The sequence below is a fragment of the Zootoca vivipara genome, chromosome 7 (assembly GCF_963506605.1).
Source record: "Zootoca vivipara chromosome 7, rZooViv1.1, whole genome shotgun sequence".
Taxonomy (NCBI): domain Eukaryota; kingdom Metazoa; phylum Chordata; class Lepidosauria; order Squamata; family Lacertidae; genus Zootoca; species Zootoca vivipara.
The window spans coordinates 24,773,628-24,790,095 of NC_083282.1; the positions used below are offsets into that span (position 1 = coordinate 24,773,628).

Here is a 16,468-nt window from a genome sequence, read left to right on the forward strand (position 1 = left end):
CAGTTCCTTCTCCAGGTGGATCACGTTTAGTCAAAACTCTCCACTATGACCTGTCCATCTTGGGTGGCCCTGCACGGCATAGCTCATAGCTTCTCTGAGTTATTCAAGCCCCTTCGCCACGACGAGGCATTGACCCATGGACTGCAAGAAGATCAAACCTATCCATTCTTAAGGAAATCAGCCCTGAGTGCTCCCTGGAAGGACAGATCGTGAAGCTGAGGCTCCAATACTTTGGCCACCTCATGAGAAGAGAAGAATCCTTGGAAAAGACCCTGATGTTGGGAAAGATTGAGGGCACTAGGAGAAGGGGACGGCAGAGGACGAGATGGTTGGACAGTGTTCTCGAAGCTACGAACATGAGTCTGACCAAACTGCGGGAGGCAGTGCAAGACAGGAGTGCCTGGCGTGCTCTGGTCCATGGGGTCACGAAGAGTTGGACACGACTAAACGACTAAACAACAACATAACAGAGCTGTAACTTTATGGCCTTGATGTGGCTCCACAGTTAATGCAGCCAACCGGAATACAACCAGAATAAATAACTTTAGTGTTCGCAAACAGCAGCAGCAAGACTAAACAAGTGCAGAGCCTGGTTTTGGAGCAAAATGCAGGTGGGGAATAGGAAACATCAGTTTTCGTATACCTGACTAATAACCACCTACACTGATGGACGTTAGTCAAGTTGACCAGACGTTAAGCTAATCATTACACATAAAGCTCTTAAAAACTGTGTAACATTCCTAAGTAGTTCATCACTTGAAAGTTCTCCCCCCCAGCCTTAGGTCATTTGACTCACCCACTTCCCACACTTCCACCCATCGCTGAGAAAACTTTCCAGATTAGCTCATATGCCTATAGGGATGAAAAAAAGCATACTCTCCTGGCTACTTGGCCCAGAATGCCTTGCTCTGAGGAAGGAATCCATTGGCCCTTTATCTCGAGAGTGGACAGGAGAGAGCAGCGTGAGAAACTGATATGAAAGCAAGGAGCCAAACGACACCTTAAACCAAGGTTATGGGCGCAACAACGGAATGCCTAGGTACACTTTTTTTCTATGCCAAGAATGCACAGCTGAAAAATGAATGAACTGCAGCTAAAATATTATGTTCATTTTTCACAGGGTCTAGTCCTTCCCCTGTCCACCCGTCCACCCCAATATTCTCAAGAGGGTCTCTTCTCCAGTCTTCGGAGAGTGGCTGGAAGTGGGGAGGCAGAAAAAGGTCCTCCTTTCCTTCCACTCTGCAGTTTAAATCGGAAATCTTTGCTGCAGTGCTGCACCCAGACCTCAGAAACGGCTCACGCTGATGGCATTCCCTACATGCGCCTACAACAACGGGAGTTTCGAAGGCTGGCTGTGGCAGAACAAAAGAAAGCAGGGGTTCGGAGAGAGAGGAGGAGAAGGAATGTGGGGAGGTGGCAGGTCTCTTTAGCAGATGAGTTCAGGGCTGGGGAAACTGTGGCCTTCCAGTTGCTGGGCCAGCTGCCATCAGCTCCAACCAACTCAGCCAATGGCAGTGGATGATGGGAGCTCAAGACCAGCAACATCCAGAGGACCATAAATTTTCTGTTTCTACATATCTGATACCCTTTTGCAACTTGATTGCATCAGGATTCAACAAACTCAACTGCAATATATTTGAATGTTGAACATGTAAGTGTATGTCTAGGGACAATCGATAAAACAAACATGATTAGCTGTACTGCTGGATAAGTGTTTACTTGTTATTTGTTTAAATAGCAATATATATACATATATATACATATATATATATACATACACATTATATATATATATATATATATATATATATATATATATATATAGTGTGTGTGTGTGTGTGTTTTAAAAACAAACAAACAAAATTGCAAAATAAAAAAATACATTTTTAAAATGCCAAGCCTGTAAAATACGAAGTCTTGTATTATTGTAAAATACAGTGTCTTGTATTTTTGAGACTTCAGTGAATAAAAAATCCAGTGTTTTCTTCCATCTTAGATTTGTAAAACAGTCGTTATAAATGTACTTCTGTTCATCACTGTTAAACTATATCTATCTTCCGCCTTTCGGGATCGACTCGAAATAGTTGAATTCTACAATTAAACCCCTTGAAAATAAGCAATAAAAAACAACAACAGTTGGACATAGCAATGGATAGGAATAAATAAAGTGTAGATAGATGATAGAGATAGATGATAGATAGATGATAGATAGATAGATAGATAGATAGATAGATGATAGATAGATAGATATAGAGAAAATATATATGTCTTCAGGGTCCTTTTAAAAGTCACTAGTGAGAGAGCCACACATACTTCACGTCAGATCATTCCCCACAGACATGGGTCACCACTGAAAAGCCAAGTCCTTGGTTACTGTCATAGCCTAGCCTCTCTTACTGATAGCTAGAGAGCAAGGCTCCCAAGGTTTACTGTAAAACTCAGGAAGGCTCATAAAAATGCAGGTGGTACTTTTAAGTAGGATGGTCCCTTTTGAGGTCTTTAAGCCAGCATTTTAGATTGAGCCTGGAGATCAGTACAGAATGGAGGTGTGAAATGATTGCTTGGTTCCAAGAGTATCCTTGCTGCTGCATTCCATATCTCATCCACACAGAGCTCTCATTGCTGAGCCCTAAAGGATGTGTGCATATCTAAATGAATTATGAAATGGTCTAATTCGGCAATAGCTAATGGACAGTTAGAGCCTACTAAGAAGCCAATGCAGATAGAAACACATTAAGGATTTATCAGTTCAGCAAGCCAAGGTGGATATTCAAGATAGGATAGCCTCTCGTACATTTTTTATCTGGTTACTCCCATTCCATGTTCATCGTAGACATTGGCAACAGTAGAGGGCAAAATGTCCCTGCAAGGATGACTGTAGAGTTTAAATATGAACAGCACCAAAATAATCCAGTTGGTGCAGGTATTAGCTTTCAGAACTATATTCAGTACCACTTAGCAGCTCTTGATATTTCTAATAACAGATAGACAACCTGTGAATAATAATAATAATAATAATAATAATAATAATAATAATAATAATAATAATTTATACCCCACCCATCTGGCCGGGTTCCTCCAACCACTCTGGGCGGCTTCCAACAAAACATTAAAATGTGAATGGTATTTCTGGAATTAAAGGAAACCAGGATGCCAAGTTATTATACGTACACTATCTATAACAAACAATGGGTTTGTTACCTGCTTCCCTGCTGGAAGATATGACAGCAGGTTACTATAGTTTTAAGGGAGCGAAGAGGAAAGGGAGAGATGCTGTTCTCCACCTATCAAAAGTTGACATGAATGAGATCACTCGTCCTAGTAGTCTTGAGTCTCTGTTCACCAGGTAGACTTGCTCCCTGCAGCAGGGAAGAGTAACTACAGAATAGGGCATGTTAATTGAACATATGATATTCGGTGCTATGGAGCGCCCAATATTTTGGGCTCTCCTATCATCCAAGTTGAAGGGACGCAGGTGGTGCTGTGGGTTAAACCACAGAGCCTAGGGCTTGCCGATCAGAAGGTTGGCGGTTCGAATCCCCGCGACGGGGTGAGCTCCCGTTGCTTGGTCCCAGCTCCTGCCAACCTAGCAGTTCAAAAGCAAGTCAAAGTGCAAGTAGATAAATAGGGACCACTACAGCAGGAAGGTAAACGCCGTTTCCGTTTGTTTCTCTGGTTCGCCAGAACAGTTTTGTCATGCTGGCCACATGACCTGGACGCTGTACGCCGGCTCCCTCGGCTAATAACGCGAGATGAGCGCCGCAACCCCAAAGTCGGTCACAAGTGGACCTCATGGTCAGGGGTCCCTTTACCTTTATCATCCAAGTTGCAAAAATATCAAAAAGGGTAGTTTACAAATCTTGTTTAAGCTATGCCACACTCACACATAAACCCTCAACACATTTAAGATCTCTTTTCAAGTTGCATTACAAACCCTTGCTATTGTTTAGGGTTGAAATCCCCAAAGGGATAGTTATAATAAAGAAGAGTGGGGAACCTGTGGCCTTCTATATGTTGCTGGAATACAAGTCCCATCATCCTTGAACATTGGGCATGGCTGCTAAGGGTCATTGGAGTTCGAATCCAACCATATCTGAAAGGTCACAGATTATCTACGATTGTTATAAAATAATGATTTATCCATTGTTTCAGATTTAAGTGCCTCTGCACTTTAAGAAAACCATGAATGAACGAATGAACGAACGAATGAATGAATGAATTTCACAGGTTACTATAAAACGATTTTCTAATACAGTCCTTCCCAACCTGGTGCCCTCCAGATGTTCTGAAAGACAACTGGTCTCCATGATCAAGGATGATGCAGTACACCAAAACATCTGGAAGACACTAAGTTCATGAAGATTCCTTACAGAAACCAATGTTCACCTAACCTTTGCAGCTGTCCCGTGCTGTTGAAAAGAATAATCTTAGCAGTTGCCCCACAAACACTCGCTGTATTTTCACCACCCATCACAACTTTTATAAAATATCGCTCTTTCAGAAAGACAGACCTGCTACTTGTTTTATTTATTTAAAAAGTCCACTTCTTTCAACTACCATTGTAACGAAGTTGTGTTTTGTTTTTAAATATGTTTTTATTGAAAATTGTAATGGAGTTTGGATCAGCAAGGTTAACAAGGAATTCTTAATGCTTCATTCTTAGTTGAAAGCATAAAGACACAGCAGTAGAGCAAGAAGGAGCCAGGCCTCATCTTATCAAGAATGACTTTCATTCCACTCCAATGTCTGCAGGGTTTAAATGACCCCACCAGATTTCTATCGCCACTGCCATTATGTCTCATTAATATACTAAAGGCAGTTTCTCTACCAGGCACAATAAAAAACACCCACTTAAAGCCCATTCTAGTCTCCAAATGTTATGGTCAATGTGGAGCTCTGTTTCATAATCAAACCCACTATCAGCTCAGAAAGGGCATGTTTACGAATCCTGGAAATATTTCCACCCCCTGGAACATGTTCATGCAAGTCTTAAAACTACCACGTATGCTACCACAGCAACAGCTGCTGCTGAACTAATTCTGTGCTTCTGTGTGTATATTTTAAAGGAGATTTCAGTGGTAAAGATGAGAACAAATATTACCGTAACTGTTTCCTGACATGCGGTTAATGCCCAATGAACTTTTTTTAAAAAAGAAGAAGAAATGTAATAGCTCTAGCCTTATTGAGATATTAAGCTTCCCACATAAGGATATAGCAAGTAAGATTAGACTACAAGGGATCTCAGCGAAGTTTCTGTAATTTCAAGTGGTGGCAACAATGGGAGTGCCAGATTCGTTCCACACAGCTCCGACCTCGCTGACACCTCTTGCCTTACCATGCCATGCTGAAGCATGGACTCTGCCTTGCCAGAGCCAGCGCTTTACCCACAAACCCACTGCCACCACAGCCAAACTCTGGCCACAACATCACAGTCAGACAGTGGGCTTCACCGAACAGCTAAGCAACTGCCATATTTTTAATGGCTTCTGTTAATGATAATAGTATTTACTTTTCTGCACTGTCTTCTCACCTCTCTCCCTATTGACGTACATAAGGCTGGCCCCCGTCTCGAGCATCTGGACAGGAGCACCTCCCATTGGACACCTTTACCAGGGTACCCTACTTTCTTTGAGGTGGAAGGGGTTCCTAACCCCACCTCCTCTGCCTTGACTAAGGATCCAACCCACTGCCTTAGCTGCCAACCAGTTGTGACAATTGCTACGAGGTAACCGAAACCCCTGGGCAGGCCCAATTTGACTGCAGGGGGAATTCCCGCCTGGCCCCAAATACGGTGACCAAGTATTTCCATGGCAAGGTCTAAGCATGACCTGCTAGCTCACCTTTGGGCAAGGTAGACTACACTGTAAAGCAGTGGTGGCCAAACTTGGCCCTCCAGATGTTTTGGGACTACAACTCCCATCATCCCTAGCTAAGGGACCCAGTGGTCAGGGATGATGGGAATTGTAGTCCCCAAACATCTGGAGGGCCGAGTTTGGCCACCACTGCTGTAAAGGATGGGAGATCCAGCTCTGACAGAGATGTAAGGTCCAGACACAGCCCCGTTAAATGTCCACACTGAAAACATGGGGTCTGGTTCCCAAGCCATGCCCACTGCCCCCTTCCCCCAGGACTGGCTGGTGCCAAGATTGGCCACAGTAACCCCTGTGGCTGAAGAAGGAAATGGCATCCTTTGCAGGTCACATCAGGCGCAAAAGGTTTTCCTGGCTTGGCGGCGAGCCATACAAACGCCGCTCCCTGAGAACGGTGAGCAGAACTTTCTATCATGGAATCTTTTTCACAAGCTTCAGGCGCAACCCCTGATTTCATGGGAGATAAAACGGTATAACCTGTTTCAGGCCCACTGTAATTACAGAGAACAAGAACAGCAATGCCTGTTATTTAAGATGCCCAACAACCTTTGACTGTAATTGTTATTTTCAACAGTTATTTACGTCGTAAAACAGTAAGTATTGAATCTGTACTTTTCCACACCTGGTCTGTAGCCCAGAACATCATGGTGGTTTTTTTTTGAAGGCTCAGTAAAACAATGGCATAATTACGCTGGAGACTTTAATTGCAATTAAGAAAGGTAAAATTCTAAACTTTAGGACAGGCATCCCCAAACTGCGGCCCTCCAGATGTTTTGGCCTACAACTCCCATGATCCCTAGCTAAGAGGACCAGTGGTCAGGGATTATGGGAATTGTAGTCCAAAACATCTGGAGGCCGAAGTTTGGGGATGCCTGCTTTAGGGAAACTTTCATAGCAATCTGGTTTCTCCGCACCTCTTAACATATGAAAGACCACATCATCTAGAGCTCAAAGACACTTGACTTTTCAGAGGCATGTTGTATATTTCCTGATGTGGGTTTTCCTCATTTTCTTTTTACCATGCCATTCATTGATTCCCCCCAGCTTTTATTGATTTCATGACCTTGGTGGGCTTTGCAGTTGCAGTTATGTGTTGTTGCTTATGTTTGCTGCTCTTTTGTTTCTTTAGTTCATTCGTGCAACAAGCATTGGTTTAATTATTTAAAGCGGCTAACTACTTTAATTTTGGGGGAAGATAATGCTGGTTATACATTTTCAAAATGTGAAAATTTTTAAACACAAAGAGGAAGAGGAAGTAGATCCATGTAAAATGGGTGTGTTGTTGTTTTTGAATGGAAGAAACGAAAAATTCAAAAGGAAACTCAGCAAAAAAATTAAAATGTTACAGAAAGAGAAATAAGCACTGCAGGTATCACCGTTGGTAGTAGGTTTTTTTTTGTTTTGGGGTTTTTTTTTTCTTTAAGTATGAGGATTAATATGACCACTAGTACAAGTAGTTTTGTATGAGGACAAATTAATAGGAAGGTCGCCAGAAGAAGGCAACAGAGAAATTTCAGAAAGAAGAGGCACAGAAAGCAAATAACGAGCAGAGTAGCAGAAATATAGCGGAATGAACAGCAGGTTATAAATTGGGGGGGGGGGGGCTGAGCTAAAACTTCATGCATTAGCAGGAAAGAAGCAGTACAATGATGGAACTAAGAATTGCCTAAAAAGAGGCAGAGTTTGAGAAGAAATGCGGGGATGGCAAACCACAGCAACAAGAATATTAGCAGGATAATACCCTTCTAGTTCTGTGAGACAGAAGGAATGGGGAGCTTGTTGCAGCAGGAGAGGGAGACACCCGAGACTCTTCACCAGCATGACTCATCTCTGCTTCTTGGCCCCCCTCGCCCCACTCACAGGCTCCGGCTTCTGCCTCCGATTCTAGACTTCTCTCTGCCACAACTCCTCCTGCTCACTAAATCCTGTTACCTCTTCAGCTTCCGGCATGTCCTCCCCCCAGCCTTCTCCCTCTGGCCACTCATCATTGTCCCTCCTTCCCACCACCCCACTCCTCTGCATCCAACCGGTCCATGACACACACACACCCAGCTGCTACCAGTCACTGTACTGGCACAATACTACGCTAGATGGACCAATGGTCTGATTCAGTATGTGGCAGCTTCCTGTACAGTGGAACCTCATGTTATGTACTATCCTCCTTGTGAACGCTTCGGGTAATGAGCTCCGCTAACCCAGAAGTAGATACTCCCGGTTGCGAACTTTGCCCTGGGATGCGAGCAGAAGTCATGTGCTGGCGGCAGCGGGAGGCCCCATTAGCGAAAGCACGCCTCATGTTAAGAACTGTTTTGGCTTAAGAACAGACCTCCGGAACGAATTAAGTTCATGGCTAGAGGTACCACTGTATTTCCCTTCCTCACTCCCACCCCCAAGCAATCCAAGCAGGACACTCCAAAGTGCCATTTGTTTTAATGGAATAGATTTAGCATGTGGTTACCTCTCCCACAGCCATCGTTAAGGATTAAATGTGCTTGCAAAATAGAGGAAGTAATGCATAGGTCTCCATTCTGCTTTTACGAACGTTGAGCCACATCTTAAAAGATGTTTAACTCGAGTGTATTGTTCAAAGAGCAGTCATGCTGTATTCTGCAGTGAATTCGGCGGGGAAGTTACACTGTGATCTTATCTCAAGTTTGGGAAAATAGCTGTACGACTTGTTTGCTTCTAATTTTCTTCCTTCTGGTTAAATTCATCCCAGTAAGCGCTCCTGTTCCAAATATTTATTTTGAAATCTGAACCATCTCTTATTATTCATTATTTGGCATATATCCATCAAGGCCTTTGCCTGTACAGCAGTTATTGGTTCTGCAGAAATGCTTGTTCTTGTCATTTCGGCACCTGTTTCTGAATTTTAAAAATGTGTGTGTGTCCCCCCCCCAAAAAAAAACCACATAGAAAGAATCAAGGGGAATCTACTTAGTTTATAAAAACAGATTATTGGGGTCTTGCAGATTCAACTTAAATAGATCACCATGTTTCAAGTGCTTTTGACTTACACAGTGCGAATAAATCAGTGCGCAAGAAAAACAACGAATGAATCAAAGCTTCCAAGTTAGAAGGCAGATTTATATGATTTTCCCAGCTTGCGTACTTTCTAATCAGCAAGGCTGCCTTGGCTCTGGATACTTCAGGAGGGTGTATCTGCCAAATAGTTTGTTTTGCTGGCCTCGGAAAAACAGATTCATGAATTATATAAAACCCATTATGTTTTAGCAAAAATCCCTATCCCTATTGCTGTGGTCATTAAATTTATCTGGCTCTCACTACAGCATGGCTCAAGAAATTTCACTGCCAGTATTAAGAATGTAGCTGCAAAGTACATTTATTTTAAAAGCAAGGCAATCTTCATTAGAGGCTATTTCCCCACCACCACCCATTTCATATGCTGAAGAGAGAGAGGTGGAAGAAGGTGCACAGTTATTGTTCAACTTGTAGGCTACTTCTTGCAATTCCCAGAAATGGGATTCCATAAACAGCATTTTACACTGCTATTTAGCGTATGGGCATAACATTAAGACGCAGGTATAACAGGGGGACGCGGGTGGCGCTATGGGTTAAACCACAGAGCCTAGGTAGGGCTTGCTGATCGGAAGGTCGGCGGTTCAAATCCCCACAACGGGGTGAGCTCCCGTTGCTCGGTCCCAGCCCCTGCCAACCTAGCAGTTCGAAAGCACGTCAAAGTGCAAGTAGATAAATAGGGACCGCTACAGCGGGAAGGTATATGGCGTTTCCGTGCGCCACCAGAAGTGGCTTAGTCATGCTGGCTACATGACCTGGAAGCTGTACGCCGGCTCCCTCGGCCAATAACGCGAGAAGAGCGCCGCAACCCCAGAGTCGGTCAGGGGTCCCTTTACCTTTATAACATTAAGAACAGGGAGACAGAAGTTAAAAAGAAGACTAGCGCAAGAGGTTGGATACAAGGGGTTGTATATCACACTACTGACTCACTGAAATTAATGGACATTGATTTCAGTGGCTCTATTCCAAATACGTCATAGCTAGATGCAACGGAAGATCTGTTTTAGAGAGGTGATAGCTGAATGGCGTTTTTAAACAACTTAGATTTCCCTGTATGGGGTGTTAGGGAAAGGGTGGAGGGTAAGTCATTCTACTTCAGGGGTAGTTTGTCCACCTTTGGGCTCCACCCTGCACTCAGCTCTCACCAGTGGCTCCTAGAAGCTCTTAGCCTGCAAGAATGGGCACAACTCAGAAAACAGCTTCAACTTGCCGGATAAACCAGGTGAGGGTAGCTGATGGGTCTCAAACCCTCTGTGGGTTAGGAACTTTGCCCCTGCATATGACAAGTTCTGATTCCAACAGTCAAGGAGGTGGTTTCTGCACACGCTGTAGAGGGAAGTGAGGGCCAGATGGGGTTCATCAACCTGAGAAGGCATGTCATCTAAGACAGGCATCCCCAAACTGCGGCCCTCCAGATGTTTTGGCCTACAACTCCCATGATCCCTAGCTAACAGGACCAGTGGTCGGGGAAGATGGGAATTCTAGTCCAAAACATCTGGAGGACCGAAGTTTGGGGGTGCCTGATGTAGGAGAAGGAAAACTCTGATACTAAATCTCCACTGCCTTGCGGGATATCTTCAGGAGAAGAAAAGGCTAAGGAGAAAATCCTGCACAAATCCAGAGTGTAGCCCCTATGATGGTGGGATGGTGCCTTGTATGCCTCCTTCCAGCAAGTCAAGCTGGCGCCAAGCATATTGCTTTCCTTTCCTTTAGACCACATAAGGGAGGCCAAGGGGGGTTATGGTGTTTGGGCGGCCCAAGACCTCCATCTTCACTGCCCTGGCTTGTGCCCCAGGAAGGTCACCTTGGTGCTGCTAACACAGCGGTCTGACTTCACCCCTGGAGGCGCACTCCATTGTCTCTCAAGACTGATGGGTGCAGCGGCAAGAAGATTTCTCTGTGATCAGATTTTCGATAGTACTGCTTACCTGAACAAGATTAGTCGAAAAGGTAAGCAAAGAGCTTATCTGCCAACTGACAGAGAGGGGAAGAGAGGGAGCAGTAGAAAGTATGTCTTCATCAAGCTGGGAAACCCTGACTCTATGATTAGCTCAGCTCAGGTACGGAAAGAGGGTTTTTATGCCACCCAGTGTGCAAGCAGGAGCTTGACATCTGAAATGGAGGACGGAGAAACTGGAACCTAAACTGGACGCAATATCAGAAGGTCAGGCCGTCAGCCCTGGCCAGTCCAGGAGTATCACACAGACCGATGTTACACACCACTGCCTTCATCCTCATCTGAAGACGGTTCTGAGGCCTAAATACACAGTCCATGATAGCGCCCACCTCAGGCAAGGAGGTTCCTAGCAGTACCATTTTATGGGCACAATATATGTCAGGTATTAGTTACCTGAAGGTGGGGAAACAGTTCTAAAATGGGCATGAACACTTTTGGGTTACAATCCTACCCTCAGTCGTGTGTCACTCTTAGGATTCCCCTCTCTGCCTGCCTCCTAGTGTTTTCGGCATGCTATTTTACAGAGTGGGTAAAACAGCCTGTGTAGAGAAAAATGCAACGAATTAAAGAGCAGTCGTCCATTTGTACAGATCTATAGCTACAGTACAATAGTAGGCAGACGAAGCCTGTTTTTCTTGGAAGGGTGAAAAAGAGACAGTGTTTTCTTTCATGTTTAACGGCGGACATCCTACAGTCTAAGGGGCATGTACACAACCTCAAGCAGCACCCTGTTCATTCTGTCACTCACTGCCTTTGTTATGGAGAAAACAAAAAGAAGATAGCAACATACTCTAAATCAGTATTTCCCAAACTTGGGCATCTATCTGTTTTTGGACTACAACTCCCATCATCCTTAGCTAGCAAGACCAGTGGTCAAGGGATGATGGGAACTGTAGTCCAAAAGCAGCCGGAGACACAAGTTCGAGAAACGCTACTCTAAAGGTTCAAAACGAACATACCCACTGGAAAGAAAACGTCAAGATGTTTGCAAGACCAGTTTCTAAGTCTATCCCAGTTTAGGTAGCATTTTCTCACTGAAGCGTTGTTATAGTATCCACAAGAATATTTACGGGAACAGAGAAGCGGTCTATTATGATGCAGGGAACTTAATAGAAAAAGACATGGCCCTTCCTGTCCTACAGCATCTAGACTGTCTCTCAGTGCCAGAACACCCAAGATGCCCTTTCACTTCTCCTTGCCTCTAGCACAATTTTAACACGTAAACACATCTACTGTGCATACACAAACTCTTTTTTTAACTTTAAACAGAAATGCAGGAAGTTAAGAGTTGCTGAGTTCTGACTCTTTTTCTAAGGTGGGGCATTGTCTATTTTTTTAAGTATGCACACTGTGTTCCCATCATTTTCAAGAATATCACATGAAGGTCATGTTTTCTTTTGTCTACCCACCATAAACTTACAAAAGAATGCGCACAGGCTGACATAAACACACAATGCTTTCCTAGGGAACAGTTTATTCAGATTAAAATCCAATTCAATCTGGAATTAATTGTTCCAGCCCTATACGACATATCTATATGCATGTACGATATATCTATATGGACAAGGAGCTTCTTACTGGCAGCATGCAACCAGTTCAGCAAGGCATGAGTTATGATTCCTTTAAACAGAAAAGTGGGCTGTTTAGTTTCTGAACATGCTACTGATGGTCAATGCCTTTGCATGGCTGCTCCTCCTTCTAACCAGTGAAAGGCAAGCCATGGTGAGGAAGAAGTCCCAAGTTTGCTTCTGGCGTAATTCGAAAGGTTATTGAAGGCTTAGAGGGTACGTGATGCCCTTAAAAGCCCCATTTTAGAGACTCCTGCTTTTTACTTGTGTTGTCACTACTGTCTTGAGCCAACTGGTTATTCCCAAGTAAGTTATACTCAACAATAGACCCAGCAAAATTAATCAATTTACTCTGACTATGACTAACATTGGATATGACTCAGTATTTTTATGGTTGCCTGGCTAGGCTTTTTTCGCCTTAATTTTGGGGGTATTTATTTTTTTATTTTTTTTACTGCTGCTTCTGGTTCCACCCCTCCCTCCTCAGGGATTGTTTAACACAGGGGTGTCAAACTCAAATTCATCGGGGGCCGCATCAGCAGTTTGGTCACCCTCAAAGGGCCGGTTGTATCTGTAGGACTATGTGTCCACTCTTTATTATCATAAATTATTGTCACTGCATTCAATTATTACTGTTTTTTGTAATAATGTAAGTAATAACTAGCAGAAACATAGTCAGAATAATGGCAAGTAGATATTCAAATGTACAATTATTGTACAATTTATTGAAAAATGATTTTTGGTAACTGTACTGGGTGGTGGAGGCTCGCTAGGGTTTCATGCAGGACCTTTGCAGAGCTACTAGTACCTGGAGATGCTGGGGTCCTTCTGCATGCAGGACAGATGTTCTGCCAGTGAGCCACCACCCTTCACCAAAGGGACTGGCTGAGGTTGACTCACTGGAGCTGCTATCCTGGTTCCAAGGTTTAAGGGACAGAAGTATAAAGCAGCATCCTATGTTTCTGAGGAGGGGGAGGGGGAGGGGAGGGAGGAAGGAAGGAAGGAAGAAAAGAGGGAGTGGAAGGGAGAGAGGAAGGAAGGAAAGAGGGGAGAGAAAGAAGAGTAGGAAATAAGGAAGGGAATAAAGAAGGAAAGAAAAAGAAAGAGGGAGAGAGAAGGAAGGAAGTAGAGGGAAAGAAAGAATAAAAATGAGGGAATGGAAGAAAGATGGGAAGGACAGAAGGAAGAAAGGAAGGTAGAAAGAAAGAAAGAAAGAAAGAAAGAAAGAAAGAAAGAAAAGAGGGAGCAGGAGGGAGAGAGGAAGGAAAGAGGTGAGAGAAAGAAGAGTAGGAAAGAAGGAATAAAGAAGGAAAGAAAAAGAAAGAGGGAGAGAAGACAGAGATAAAGAAGGAAGGAAGGAGAGGGAAAGAAAGAATAAGAACGAGAGAGAGGAAGAAAGAAAGGGAAGGGGGGGCGCCACCTTGATTCAGCACCAGAAAAGAGCGCGAAGGGACCCAGGGGCAAAAAGCATTTCCTGTGCAGCGTGAGGCAGCGGGTGTCCGTTTTAGGAGAAGTGCGTAAAGCCTCAGAGTTGCACGTTCGTGAGGCTGAGCTGCTGCTGAGCTCACGTTCATGAGGTTGAGCCGCGGCAGGAGGAGGAGGAGGTGAGAGGTGAGGCAAGAGGAGGAGGAGGAGGCGGCTTGCTGGGTCAGTGCCCGGCAACGCTGTGCGGAGAGTCCCGAGCCTCTGGGACGCAGCAGTGCTCTGTAGCACTTTGAATCCTCCTCCTCCTCCACGGAGTGCTGCTGGGTGCTTTGTCTGTGCTTCAGCAGCAGCAGCCGTTTCCAGGCACCGAGCCGTGGCAGGAGGAGGAGGAGGATTCAAAGTGCTACAGAGCACTTCTGCGTCGCAGAGGCTCGGGACTCTCCGTGCGGCGCTGCTCCGGCCGCCTTTCTACACACACACACCCCGGCCCCAGCTGTTTGTCGGCACTTTGTCGGCGCGACGCTTCAGCAGCAAGGTCCCGCTGCTGGGTCCCGCTGGCTGGGGTGCTCGGCGGGCCACATGACGAGGTCTGGCGGGCCGGATTTGGCCCCCGGGCCTTGTGTTTGACACCCGTGGTTTAACATATAAAAAGCAAGCATCTTTCTCTACGGATATTTATCTCCAGACCGTCTAGACAGCTTACTACAACTAAAGTCAGTTAACTATACACAGTAATATTCCATTAAAAAAGAGAGAGAGCAGTACGACAAAATAGAAGCAGGCTCAGAAGATAAAGTATTTGCTAGGTAAAACAAAGGATGCACACACACACACACACACACACACACACACACAATGGGTATAACATTAAGAACTTGAAGGTAAAAGAAGATTAGCATGAGGGGTTGGATACAAGCTGTTGCAGATCCAAGCCGTACTCAGAGGAGACTCACTGAAATTAAGGGACGTTGATTTCAATCGCTCTACTCTAAGTATGTCTGGGCTAGGCGCAACCGAAGATCTGTGAGAGAGAGATGATAGCTGAATGGCATTTTTTAATGACTTAAGATTTCCCTGTACGTTTTACCATCCAGCGGAACATGGTCAAACAAACCACTTGGACCACAGAATTTGGGACTTTTGGGATGATCACTGAAAAGATGGGGTTTTGATGGGGTTGATGTTCCCCATCAACCAAACGACTCTCCTGGCAAATATGCACTTGAGATTCAGCTATGCCCTCCAGGACTTTAGAACTGTCAGCACCTTGGACAGCAACTCCCCCCAAAATAGGGGGGTTCAAAGAAAGCACAAGGTATTTGAGGGTGGCACATGCCTCTTTCTTGATGTGTGGCACATGTCCGACACATGTGTAAGCGTCATGTAGGCCAAGGGTTGTCAACCTGGTCCCTTTCAGGATTCTAGGTGGGCAGTAGGGGTTTCTACGGCACAAGCTGAATGCTCCTTCCATTAAGCACTGGTGGGCGGTAAGGACATTTTACCATCAAGAAAGATGCATTAGTGGGCGGTAGGTATAAAAAGGTAGACTACCCCTGGTGTAGGCAAAAGCATTTGCACCATCACTATTAAAGTGCACTGCAGGGTATTTGTTTTGACACGAGTATGTCAATGAACTCATTGGCATGCATGGCAGGTTGTGCTGTGCCACCCCTGCCGACAGGAATATCCTTCAGCAGACGGATGGCACAGCCATTACAGAAACTTGTGGACACAAGGTGAATCAGTGGCCAATATTGGGGAAAGCTCTCCACCTACCCTAAGCACATAGCCCAGTGGCATGTTGTTGGGTTCACCAGATTCTTCTGGCGCAATCTACTCTACTAACATTATTGCAAGTACTCAAGGTGCTGATACACAAAAGAGGTGCTTTTTTCCTCCCAACCCACTGATGCACTGTAGCAACTCAGCAGGAAAAAGCAATTCTACTTAGGAATTCGCATTGCACTGCAGCTCCATCTAAACTAAACTAAAATCAAGAGTTCATGGTTAAAGTATGCCCCAAATGGCAAGTTCTGTCTTATAGTATCAAAATTTAGGCAGCATTATACATGGCTGGCCTTCAAGAAGCACAAGTTTCTGTTGAATGATAAAAGGACTCCTTTGTAGCTGACAAGATGATGAATGAACACACACAGCCATGCAAGGTTACACTACCCACGCCTCAACAGCATTTCCTTCCTAGGCATGCATTAAATTAAAAGCCAGACCAACAAGTAAATGGTACCCATCTTTTATCGCGTGAAAATGCAAAATTGGAAGCATCCAAATGACAAAATAGCTCCATGTTAATACTTTTTTTTTTTTTGGTGCATCAGGGAATCCCCAAACTGTGTTACTATCCTAGGTTAAATTGTCAGGATGTTTTGAGCTTCCCTGCATACAAGATGAATGTAAACACTAGCAGTTCAACGAAGCATGGCTAACTTCCTCCTTGGCCAGAGGCTGGGAAATCAAAGGACCATATGCCACATGGCATGCCTGAAGCATGTCAAGAATGTAAACCATCTCCCAAGAAGTCAAAAGCCCAGAATTCAAAAGAAGTAAGAGAGTGTGTGGGTGTGATATCAATAACCTCTAGCTTTATTCAA

General features: G+C 44.5%; 1 protein-coding gene across 8 annotated transcripts in view; it reads right to left on the reverse strand.

The window, feature by feature from the left end:
* Window positions 1–16,468, reverse strand: part of LRRC8D (leucine rich repeat containing 8 VRAC subunit D) — a 184,668-nt gene that overhangs the window by 16,765 nt on the left and 151,435 nt on the right. Inside the window, exon 1 of one of the 8 annotated variants that reach the window (XM_035121930.2) lies at window positions 3,202–5,908. The exons of the other annotated variants lie outside the window; for them this stretch is intronic. The gene's annotated coding sequence lies outside the window, so the exon portion shown is untranslated. Of the gene's footprint in view, window positions 1–3,201; window positions 5,909–16,468 lie in introns of those variants that run through there. 8 annotated transcript variants of the gene reach the window in all.